Consider the following 12,395-nt stretch of genomic DNA (forward strand, 5'->3'; position numbering starts at 1 on the left):
TATAACAAAGTGGCAAATAAAATATGACATTTAGAGGTTTAAGTTTATATACAAGATTCCTGTTTAGAATTTCAAACATGGGACTTGGCAACAGAACCTGGAATGGAAAATGAAGAGCAAAGAAGGCAAAAATAGTCGTTTGTAAATATAAAAAGATCCTTTCATGGTGGCCGCCAAATAACAACTTTTTAAAGTTGATTTTATTATTTTAAGTTCAAGAGCCAAGCTAGCAGGCAGACATTGGCCAAACGTGTCACCCAATGTTGGCCCGACATACGTTTGTCCACCGTACTGAATTTGGCTCGAGGTCGGATCCAAGCGATGGTTTAACGTTGGTTTTGCATGAAGAGAATATATATTTTTAAAAATACTTACATGTCAACTATTCAGACAATAACATTAAGTAACAGAAATGTTATTTTAAAAAGTATGTATTTCGTCGCTTTTGCACGATACATGCGGGCTCTCGACGGCCATTTCCTGTACTTTTTTAATTATTTGATTGTGATGAAAATAAAAAAGAGTGATATACAGATTGATTAAAACCAACAGAAAAAAAATCAGACTGAGAAAATATCAAACTGATATAAACTAATAAAGATGGTAGAATGGTGGGCGCCAAGATACCTCTGGGATCTCTTGTATATCAGCTATATTAACAAGGAAACGCTTTATTGGATTGATATACATTATACCAAATACATGTTCCATGTTATGTTTCAATTTGTGCCGCAATCTTTGCTGTCACATATGAGGATTATATATACATGTACCAACCGATATTTGCATAGACTACGTGTTTGACAAAAAAGGATAGAAACAAAATGTATTGACTTCAGTTTATGTAATCAAAAACTCATACGAAATTGTACACTCATCTTTTAAGTATAAGCAGATCGTGTGCATTAGATATGTTATCCACAAATACACTGTAATCAGCCTTCTTATCATATGCATATTTACCTTCAATAACAATTATTAACATGCAGACTTATAAAGAAATGACTTTAATCAAGATGCATGCAAACAATACCATATATAGAGCTTTCTCATCTGGAATATTATTTTGACTTTTCGCAGCTTTTAATTACGCGAAGGGCGTGTCTAGAATCTGTTGTAGACAAAGGAAATACGTTTGACGGAAACCACAGACCCCCTTTCAAAGACAGGGTGTGTGTTTGTGTGTGCTGGCCGTAGCTATCTATTAACATAGAAGATTTTGCTTACAGGAGATAAGGGGATTCGCAGTCATGCTGATACTGCAAATGTTGGCTTTTAAGGAGGATGGATTATCAGTTTATTATCAAAATATTTGTAGTACAGTATAATATTTAATGAGCATATTTTGCTATGACTGCATAAATATCAGGGTGAGCGGTACTGGCCCTCTGATTCTCTTGATTGTACTGTTTTGCGGTTGTAAAATATATCTAACCCTATTGTTAAGATCGATTTATTGCAATTAATTATGTATCAATTCCACTGAAACTGTATCAATTAAACCTTTTATAGACGGAACATTATAAAATCTGTCAAAGGTATTTTTATTTAAATCAGCGCATTCAATCTTTATGAGTTTGACGAAAAGATTGGTCGCATGCGTGACAATAAGGTTGAATATGCGTATCATTTCTCAAAACAAAATAACAATATCAGTATGCGTAGTTAAGGGGAGGTTACTTGTAGTAAACAAGAAACAAAACGGCAGGCTTTTGTCTTTAAGAGGCCAAATGGGCCTGAATCGCTCAACTGGTATAAATCTCACTCCAGTTGCCTTCAAAGCGATTTAGAAAACAGGCGTTTAAATATTCAACGTTGCAGGTATCGTAAGAAGCAACCAATATGGAAATCCCCTGCAGTATTTCGGATTTGCCTTCGTGTCCTCTTTCTGATATTGTAATGATCAGATATATTTCTCTTACATTTAAAGAACTGTACTAGTAAATATGTGAAACCGTGCATTTACTGTTTACATGACTTGAGAAAGTGATAAGAGAAAATAAAATAAAAGATCAAACTGAAATAGAATAAGGTACAATGATGGGATCTATTGTATGTAGTGCAGGCACCAAACGTCTTTAGTGTATAGAAAATGCAATTTGCTTATACCTGTTAACAACAAGTGGCTGCAATTGTGTGTCATGGAAAAGTTAAATGACATTACAGAGCCTGTATCCATTAAACCGTTCTCATGCCCAAACGTGGATTTTTTGCTCAAGTCTAATTTATTGTTTCTGTTATAAATTAATGATAAAATATTATTTTGGAAATAATTTGGAAAAAAACATTGAAGAGACTTCAAGTGCTGCTTTTAATGTTTACATTTGAATTTTTGATCGTTTGACATGATTGACGTGAGTTACAAGAAAGTTGGCTGGAGCACACAATCAATATCTTATAAATTATTTCACCTGGAGTAACCAGATTTGGTACAAGGACATCGTGGGATGGCAGAGTGCAAGAATTAAGTCGCTGTGACCTATGACTTCATCTTTGACCTTCACTTATGAAAATAGTTGTCCGGGGCATATCTTCAATACAGTTTCACCTGGAGTAACCAGATTTGATGTATAAGGATATCTTGGGATGGCAGAGTGAAAGAAGTAAGTCACTATGATAACACTGTGACATATGCTTCCTGACATAAGTGTATTGTTTTTTAAAATATTGAAATCATTACCGCTAGGGGACTATGGATTGCCTTGCAATATTTGTTCTAACTTTTCTCCCTCTGCCGTTCCTCTCTATTCTCTTTTCTTTTATCTCTCTATCTCCTTCTGTTCCTCGTTCTCTTCCTCCTCTCGTTTTCCCATCCATTTCAGTCATTCATTCTCATTTTCTTTCCTTGATGTTGTTATTTTCTACTATCAATCAATTTTCTCTCTCCATACTTGCCACAGCTTGTAGGTCACCCCGCCTGTAATCCTCTCTCGTTTTTCTTTTCTGCCTTTTTGTGTGAAAAAACTTCTGTTCGTCTACTCACTTTTACCAGAAAAGGGTAACAACGACTACAAAAGGTAGTTGTATTCCTCTTCCACGGTGCTCAAAACAACTTTATAAAACAAAAAGCACTTACACATAAATGTAAAAATAGCAAAAACTAAGTATCCTCCCCCAGCCAACCCCTCTTCCCAATCACCCCCAAACACCTCTCCGGTCCATACAACTAGCACGCTATACAGCCCTTACATCTATCATCACATTTCTTTCATACCCATCACTTCTTTCAATCTCCAACCCCTCCAGCCCCATCAATGTTATAACCAAACTATAACTCTAACCTCGCCTCCCCCCCCACCATTATTCTTTTATCCCATACTAATAATCACGCTATACACTAAAAATCATAAATGTCGGAACGATGAACAGAATTAAGTGAACGACAAGTCGAGGCTTTTTAGAAAGATGAGATTGGTATAAATGGTAGCCCATGTGAGAAGTGTCCAATCTCGCACGGAAAAAATCCCTCTGGGTTTTTCGAAAAAGAGTAGGCGCGTAAACGCCGACACAGAGGATAGCGAAAGCGTTATTCAAAATTTTAGGCCGATAGAACTAGGGTCTCGTTATTAAGACATTTAGAAGGACTTCAAACTTTTATATACAAACCAAATTCATAGGCAGGGGCTGGTGTGGCTGGCGGCGGCACAGTACCTCACTTCCGGTCCAGACTTGGTAATGCTGTACGATGAGTATATGTTAAGGCATTATTAGGCATAGGAGCCGTCTTACAAAATTAGACTTATACAGTTAATATATATAGGATAGACGGCCCCTTCTCTAACCTATCCCCCTCTTCTACTCTTTTACTCCATACTTTATCCCTTCTACTCATTTTCCTTTCTGTTCTTCGTCTGCTGGATAACCGAAATACTCGGTAGTGAAGCGGACGTAAAACCTATCAATCAATCAATAGCCTCTCTCTCTCGTTATTCTTTTCTGCCTTCTTGTGTGAAAAATCTTTGTTTGTCTACTCACTTTTACCAGACAAGGGTAACAACGACTACAAAAGGTTCCTCTTCCACAGCGTGTTCTCATTCCAAATTTGTTTTCACTAACACCGTGTTTGGAGAGTGTTTTGATGTGAGTGTTAATCCCGCCCCTACAATCTTGGCACTTGGGAACAGCTTCAATGATAACGAAGTACCAATTTGCAGCGTGATATAAATGTTTCGTAATAGTGTTTTCTTACTTCCAACTTTAGATGATTATGGTATACAAGCATGGGGTTACACTTTACACTGCACTGACTGCGGTAAATGATGCCATTTTTATGCTATGCACAGTTTTTAATTTTCAACTTTATTTGTAAGTATGAAACTATGCGGTTTTTTTGTTGACAGTTACTATCCGGCCAAGGTCAAAACCAACCTGTAGAAGAAAACTTGTGTTCTAACTTGATCTAACACGGAGAAACACCATTACGTTCATGCTCAGCTGATCGGTAAGCTTACAGGAAATAATGATAGTCTTTATTTATACTTGATGACAAATTTGAGTTAACGACTCGTCTTACATTGTTTTTATTTAAGAAATGTTCAGATCCGAACCTTTCTGATTATTTTCTGTGCTGTCATGGTTCTATTCACGTGTTCAATAATGCCGTCAAACTATGGACGAGATGGTATTGTTATGGTGTTTGCAATGCATATGCTCTTGCACAAAAATATGAATTTAAAATCCAGACGCTGGCTTTAATAGGGACACCGAAAAATTAAACTACTATTTTCTAAATTTTTCTCTGTAATAATAGGAGCTTGTTAAACACTTATTTAAACAGCATCTATTTATATAAGTGAACTGCCAAACTCTGCAACATTTACTGCTAAATGGTAGTGGTCCTAGTTTATCTACTGCTAATATTTCCATTGAGGACATGGGACTTGGCAACAGAACCTGGAATGGAAAATTACATTACAATAAGTGTATAGTTTAAAGATAAATGTGTTCTTTTCCCTGACTTCCTTTGGGCACATTGACCTCATAACCTGCACATCATAACCTTCATCTATGTTCCAATCTCTATCATATGATACCAAAGCATTTAGATATGACTATGGACAATGTTTTCTTTACACCCAGATGTCATACTATAATTGTATTCATGATGTATATGAATATGATCGAGCAACAGGCTACGCCTATATCAAATCTCTTCTGCATGTATTTGTATGTAACAGTATATATATGTATATATATCATATTTTACAGTGAAATGAAAAATTGTAACAAGATACACAACTAATATACAAAACATCAATATATTTATGTGCAAGTCAATGGTATAGGGAAGATAACTCAAATTGGTTGTAAAAAAATAAATGTCAGTCGGTGCTGTATCTTTACCTCATCAAGCTAATGAGTCAATATTGCCAATCGTCCTTCACTAGATCTTCCCTGGGAATTCAAGATCCACAAAAAGTGACCCTAAGATAGTTGACTATAAATATATACATATACTAGTCTTTGGATATTATATATAAGTTATGCCAATCCTGTAGGGTATATCACATTATCATTATAATATAGTAAAAATATAATTATACAACAACTTGTTTCTACTTTACTAAGCACAATTCAATGTTGATTTATGGGACACACAGTGTACATTTGTAAATGATTAATGGTATTGATACCAGCCAGTAATAGGTTTGGTTTAATTTTGTTTCACATCCTGTTAATAGCTTAGGTCATTTAAGGCGTGCCTCCGTGTATTTTGTGGATGCGTGCATGTGTGTAAGTGTGCTGGAGACAGGGTATGTTGGAGTACTTGCCTCCTTATGATAGCGCGGATCTGATGCCGACTTTAAAGTGCTATTTCTCTGAAATACCATACCCAAGTCATCCAGCATTCCGCCCGGTCACATTATATTAACAGCGGGTGAACTAGTTGTTGCAATTACCCTTAATGCTGAACGTTCAGCAGGGAATAATAACTACCATTGTATGGGCTTTGATATGTCCAGGCCTGGGGACAGTACCCATCGCCTTCCTCCCCTGGGCTAACGCTCAACATTGAAGCCAAACGTGAGGTATTGACACGCAAGGCACTAGGAAATATAAGGTAGTTAGAATTAGAGAGAAATATTAATATCCCAACTATTGCAGCAGCATATTTATTTGGGGTTCCCATTAGTCGCCTCTTACGATACTTTTTGCAATCCCCGACCTGCAGGGATGCAGCCAGTAATAGATTACTAGGCATTTTATATGTTAGATGTTCTTTAACCTGGAAAATTCATGTTTACAATATTGGTGCATTATAATTTTTATGAAGAAATTCATGTATATACATACCCTTTTTTCAGCTTGCGATAAAGGTTGAAACACTTTCTAGGATACTTTCATTAGTTTCATGGTCACATTGCTTACAACCATTTAGTATAGTATGCAGTGTATAGTGCGAGTAATTATCACCGAATATAAATATTTGTCTGTGATTTTTGTATCTGCCACATACAAAGTAATGATGAATTGTTTCTTGCATTAATATGCAGCATGTTTTAATAGATGGTCATTATAGGGATCAAAATTTTAGTTGCTAGCATTTCTAATTTGACATAGTATAATAACGATTTTTCTTTCCCCACTGATTGAGTATCATTAAGTTACTAGTTTTGTTAATTAGTTGCTTAAATTTGGAATGAGATTGAGTGTTTAATTTATTTTCGTTTAATTGATTATAAAGTTGAAAAGTTGAGGAAAAGTAATTATTAAAGTAGCTCTCAGTTCTACATATTAGGGATTAAGAACTTTACTTAATCTTAGATAATATCTCACATTTGTTAAATCATTTAAAACAGGATCAACAGTATCATTAAGGTACTTTGGCGATGTATTATGCAATACTTTATGCATTAAAATTAGTTTAATTTTTCCCTCCTATCAGCAAAGATTTCTCATCTCAATTCTTTATATAATTTATGGTGTGATGTTACTCTACGAAGCTTTGCTACTACTCTAGCAGCATCTTGTTGGACTGATTCTTTTAATATTTTTGATTTCTCACAGCATTTATCCCAAACTACATTAGCATAATTAAAATTGGTCTATGTATGATATGTATACGCAGTGTTAAGTGTACTTCTATCAAGTGAGGTTTTAAGCCTTCTTGACATATCAATTCTAACATACGCAGTATCATAAATATGTTTGATATGCAGACCAAATTTACCATCTTCACTAAAAGTAAGACCTAAATGTTTTTGGTTAGTACTGTCGGTTAGTTGTTGATTAGAGAAGAAAATGGGAGGGTAGATAGTTTCTTTTTCCGTGAGAAGATCATAGTTGTAGTTTTGGATGCATGAGCACAAGACATAAATTCTGCAAGCCATTAGTGAGATTTTGTGCTGCCTGAATAGGATTATCAACAATAATATAGAGGGTGGTGTCATCGACGACAAAACTAATGTTACTTTTATCTTCATTAGTTATATCATTTATAAAAAGGGGAAAGAGAAATGGACCAAAGACAGACCCCTGAGGGACTCCTGCACTGATACATTTAAAAGTTGACTGGTGTCCTTCTGTAATAACCCTTTGTTTTTTTCGGACAGGTCGTTCTTGAACTTTGCCAGTAATTTTCCTTTAATTCAATAAGTTTATAATTTATTTATTACACCGTCTTGTCAAACCCTATCAATAGTCTTACTAACATGACAGAGGACAAATCTTACCTATTTACCTTTATCTAAACTATTTACAATAGTGTGATAAATAGATAATAACTAATTCGCATTTGAGTTATCAGGCGGGAAGCCTGACTAGTGCTCAGTTATAGTTTTAGATGGTACAAGGTAGTTGTACAGGTACTTGAAGATAATTTTTCGTAATTCTTTTACTGAAGCAGGATGTAATTGAGATTGGCCTTTAATTACTGACGTCATTTTGGGACTCTTTACCCTTACATATAGCATTAACATTAGCAAATTTTCATAATGATGGGATATGTCCAAATTCCATCATTTTATTGAATAGTAATGTTAGTGGATATGATATTGAGTTATTGATATTGATATTGGTGTTAGTTTTTCACTTACTTTAGGTACTATTATATCAGGCCCTGCTGGTTTCTTATCATTTAGTAGATTGTATTGGTCGATTACATCTTGTTCAGATACATTTGTATCTAATTAAAAAAAAATATATATGTATAGTAGGTGGCAGTAGGTCAAGATTAGAAGAGGATGTTGCTAATAAGGTAAAGTAATCATTTAGTGTATTAGCTCTATCTGTAGGATGTTCGAGAGATACACAACTACAGTTGGGAGCAAACTTAACTTGGTTGCCTAGTGCACTGGAGTTAACAAGTAAAGTGGGCTCCAGATCACTAGCTTGTGCACTGGAGTTCACACTGAAGTGAACTGGAGTGCACATCGATGTGCACTGGAGTACACATCACTGTGCACTGGCGTTAACTACAGTTCACAAGGTAATTTATTTATCATATGATGTCTGGCCTTACCATCAGTTTATACATACTACGATTTTCTCCCCTTCCGTCTGCTCAATAAATCAATAAATTATTAGATGTTACCTATTCAAATACAATATTAAATGTTACCTATTCATATACTTAACATGATTTAAGCAGTATCCTTTTATGAAAATAGCATAATAACTATAAAGCGGGATGACCTATTCAAATATTATCACATGTACCGACATTGATCCATGGTACATTTATAAACAAGTATTGGTGGTTTAAAGTTTAAATACTTTGTCTTAAAGACATAATCACCATTGAAGTTCCTTCATAGTTATGACAGTAGTTTTACGTGTCAATTAAATATACAAATCTATCATTTGTACATAAAAGTGAGTCTTTTCTGTATGTTCATTTTGAAAAAGAAATGGAAAGTTTATGTGGTAACTACATGTACTGTATAAGAAAAAATACTATAAATATATGTATTGTCTCATTCCTGATAGGTAACAATGTACTGTAGTTACAGGAATGCAGTTCTGATTTGCAGGTAAATTTAACCTGTCTGAACCCTGTAGCTAATACAGGAGAAACTGGGGTTGAAATGCCCTGAGGGCGTGTGTATTACACAAGATAAAGGGTCTGATGTCAGAGTACATTAACGTCGTGATCAGAACACAGGGGCATATACACACCAGCTGTAGAAATTATGATTCTCTCTCTCTATCTCTGCAAACGGATGGTTGGAGGGTTCTGACGCACCAACGATATGTATGTTCAGGGGGATGTAATTTTTTTTTTCAATTGCCTCTTTGTAAATCAAGAAAACTCATACTTTCTTCAAAAAACATTAAAACAAATAATATTGATCCTATGAAGTGTGTAGTTTTCTAGTACGGAATTAGATGCTCTCTAAGTCTGTGTTTTTAGTAAGAAAATATATTTAACTACATGTCTACTATGAACATACTATTTTAAAACTTTAAAAATGTCTAAAAAAATAAAATGTGTATTATCCAACCAAAATAAACACATAAATGGTAGTGTCATATCACCTATCCAAAGAGTAGATGATTTATGCATAAAGCATACTATAGTGAGTCCTTTGATCATTTTTAGTTCACCTGCCCGAAGGGCAAGTGAGCTTATGCCATACCGCAGCGTCCGTCGTCCGGCGTCAACTTTTCCCTTTAAAAGCCTTTATCTCCTGAACGACTGATTGGATTTTAACTAAATTGGATATGCAGCGTCCTTGGGACCAGGGGCTCAATATATTTATGAAATAAGGGTGTGGCCCCCGAGGGGGCTGAGTTAGGGGCCAAAAAGGGGGAAATTTAGAAAAGATTGAAAAAATCTTATTCTCCATTTCAAGAAGTGCTAAAACCAAATACTACTCATAGTCGTAAAGGCCTTTGGGTGGTTTATAAAAATTGTGATTTTCATGTCTCCTAGCACCCCCGTTTGTTCCTCGGGAGGGATGAAGTTTAGTATAGTTTAAATAGGAAATAAACATAATAGACCATATATTCCACTGTTTAGAACGGAAGTTGTTCATATTTGACAGAAATACTTTTTGGGGGAGGGGGTCTGCAGATAAAATTTGTATGAGACTGACCCCCTAGTGGACTGAGTTAGGGGCCGAAAAGGGAGGAATTTAGGGAAATTTCAAAAATCTTCTTCTCTAGTTACAAAAATGCTAGGATCAAATACTACTCATAGCTGTAAAAGCGTTTGGGTGGTTTATAAAATTTGTGATTTTTATGTATATCATGCCCCCCGTTTGCCCCTGGTGAGGGGGTGAAATTTAGTATAGTTTATATAGGAAATATACATAATAGGCCATATCTTCCAATGTTTTGTATGGAGTTTGCTCATATTTGACAGAAATACTTGTTAGGGGAGGAAAGTCTGCTGGTATAAATTTTGTGACCCTGACCCCCCAGGGGGCTGAGGGGCGGGGCCTAAAGGGGGCAATTTGGTTATATTACTACAAACAACTTACTTCTTCTGTAGAACTCTGCACTGGATATCAATCATATTTGATCAAAAGTATTCATGGGAGGCAGGTATTCAAAATTGTACAAATGGTGTGGCTGACCCCCAGGGGGCTGAGGAGCGGGCCAAAAGGGGGCTAGACTGCTTTAAGCGACTTCTTCTCTAGAACTAAGAGATGGATATCAACCATATTTGACTGGAAGCATCCCTAAGTGATGGAGATTCAAAATTGTACAAATGGTGGGGCTGGCCCCCAGGGGGCTGAGGGGCGGGGCCAAAAGGGGGCAATTTGGCTATATTACTATAAACGACTTCTTCTGTAGAACTATGCCATGGATATCAATCTATTTGGTCAGAAGCATTCATTGGAGGCAGGGATTCAAAATTGTACAAATGGTTGGGCTAATCCCCCGGCTAAGGGTTGGGGCCCAAAACAGTTTATTACTTGGAAATGGTTAAGATCCCCACCGTATAACCATATATACATTGGCTGCTAAAGAGAAGAATGCACATTTGCTTCCATGATGGCCCTAGGGTCTGGCCCCACTCTTGGAGACATAGTCCCTTGGTCATAACTTTGAAATGGTTGAGATCCCCACCCCAAAACTATATATACAAATGCTAAGCATAAAGAGACGAATGTAGTCATGATATTAGAATAGACCCTGGGGTCTGACCAAGCCCCTAGGGACCTAGTTTCTTAGTCACAGCTTGGAAACAGTTGTGATTCCCACCCTATAACCATATATACAATTGCTGAGTATAAAGAGATGAATGCAAATATGCTTCCAGGATGGCCTTGGGGTCTGCCCCACCCTTAGAGACTTAACCCCTGGGTCATAACTTTGAAATGGTTAAGATCCCCACTCAAAAACTATATATACAATTGTTGGGCATAAAGAGACAAATGCAGTCATGATATTAGAATTGATCCTGGGGTCTGGCCACAACCCTAGGGACCTAGTTTCTGAGTCACAGCTTGGAAACAGTTGAGATCCCCACCCCATAACCATACATTAAATTGCTGGGCATAAAAAATCTAATACAGATATGCTACAAGGATTGGCCTTGGGGTCTGGCATATTCCATGGGATCTCATTTGGAGAATATTTTGCCATGGCTGCTTAGATATCTAGGTGAGCGATAAGGCCCTCTGGGCCTCCTGTTTAAAGAACAGATTTCGGTGTGTTTTCGAAAAAGTACTAACATTGCTTTATTGATTTAACCTTCTCATAATCCTTCCCGATTTAGTTTGGAATTTTCAAAATTAAATTTCTTAATTGACCTTCTAATTCAAATCCTTTAAACTGTAAAACTTACGGAAATGAATTGAATTGAAAAAAAAGTTCTTCAATTGTAACACCTGTGCCCTTTGGCTATTATTGACCACTGAACATACAGGTACAAAAGGCTCTATCATGGTTCAGTGACCCATTAATTGATGCAGGGGTGTGTTATCAATTAGTGTTGACTATTTATGTAACATCCAGTTTGTTAACTATTTTGAGGGATTAGGTAGTGTGATACAGTCACTGTTTTGAAATAGAATTGTGCCTGAGGCTCTTTTTTCCTGACAAAAGTGACAGCGACAGTATCTTACCTGTAACCATGTACTGATTTACCTGTGTATATATACTTGACAGACAATGGGCCTGATTAATTAACAGGATTAATTGCCTTCACACAAGGTGTTAAGATTAGGTACAGCCCAGCAGAATACCATGTGACCACAGCTGAATGGTCAATGGGTGGTCATTGCCCATACATTCTCAGGTAGATATCATATTGAAAAGATCAATATGTGTCAGGGGGTGGTTTTATTGCCCTAGCAACCATATTTAAATCTGCCACTGAAGTAAAGTTGTAACTGTATGATTAAAACTTGAGGTTCTCTATGAAACATAAACATTTTAATGCCGCAAGTATCTGTGATTCTGAGTTATAATGAAATCTGTAAAAATATGACCTATCAATACAA

The 12,395-nt window shown here is 36.2% G+C and overlaps 1 long non-coding RNA gene across 2 annotated transcripts in view; it reads left to right on the forward strand.

The window, feature by feature from the left end:
- Positions 1 to 12,395, forward strand: part of LOC110450405 — a 42,064-nt gene that overhangs the window by 14,595 nt on the left and 15,074 nt on the right. The window contains exons 1-2 of one of the 2 annotated variants that reach the window (XR_002462977.1): positions 2,567 to 2,603; positions 4,341 to 4,441. This is a non-coding gene — a long non-coding RNA (uncharacterized LOC110450405). Of the gene's footprint in view, positions 1 to 2,566; positions 2,604 to 4,340; positions 4,442 to 12,395 lie in introns of those variants that run through there. The other variant, XR_002462976.1, reaches the window with a different exon arrangement.

This window comes from Mizuhopecten yessoensis, unplaced genomic scaffold, assembly GCF_002113885.1.
Source record: "Mizuhopecten yessoensis strain PY_sf001 unplaced genomic scaffold, ASM211388v2 scaffold5205, whole genome shotgun sequence".
Classification (NCBI taxonomy): domain Eukaryota; kingdom Metazoa; phylum Mollusca; class Bivalvia; order Pectinida; family Pectinidae; genus Mizuhopecten; species Mizuhopecten yessoensis.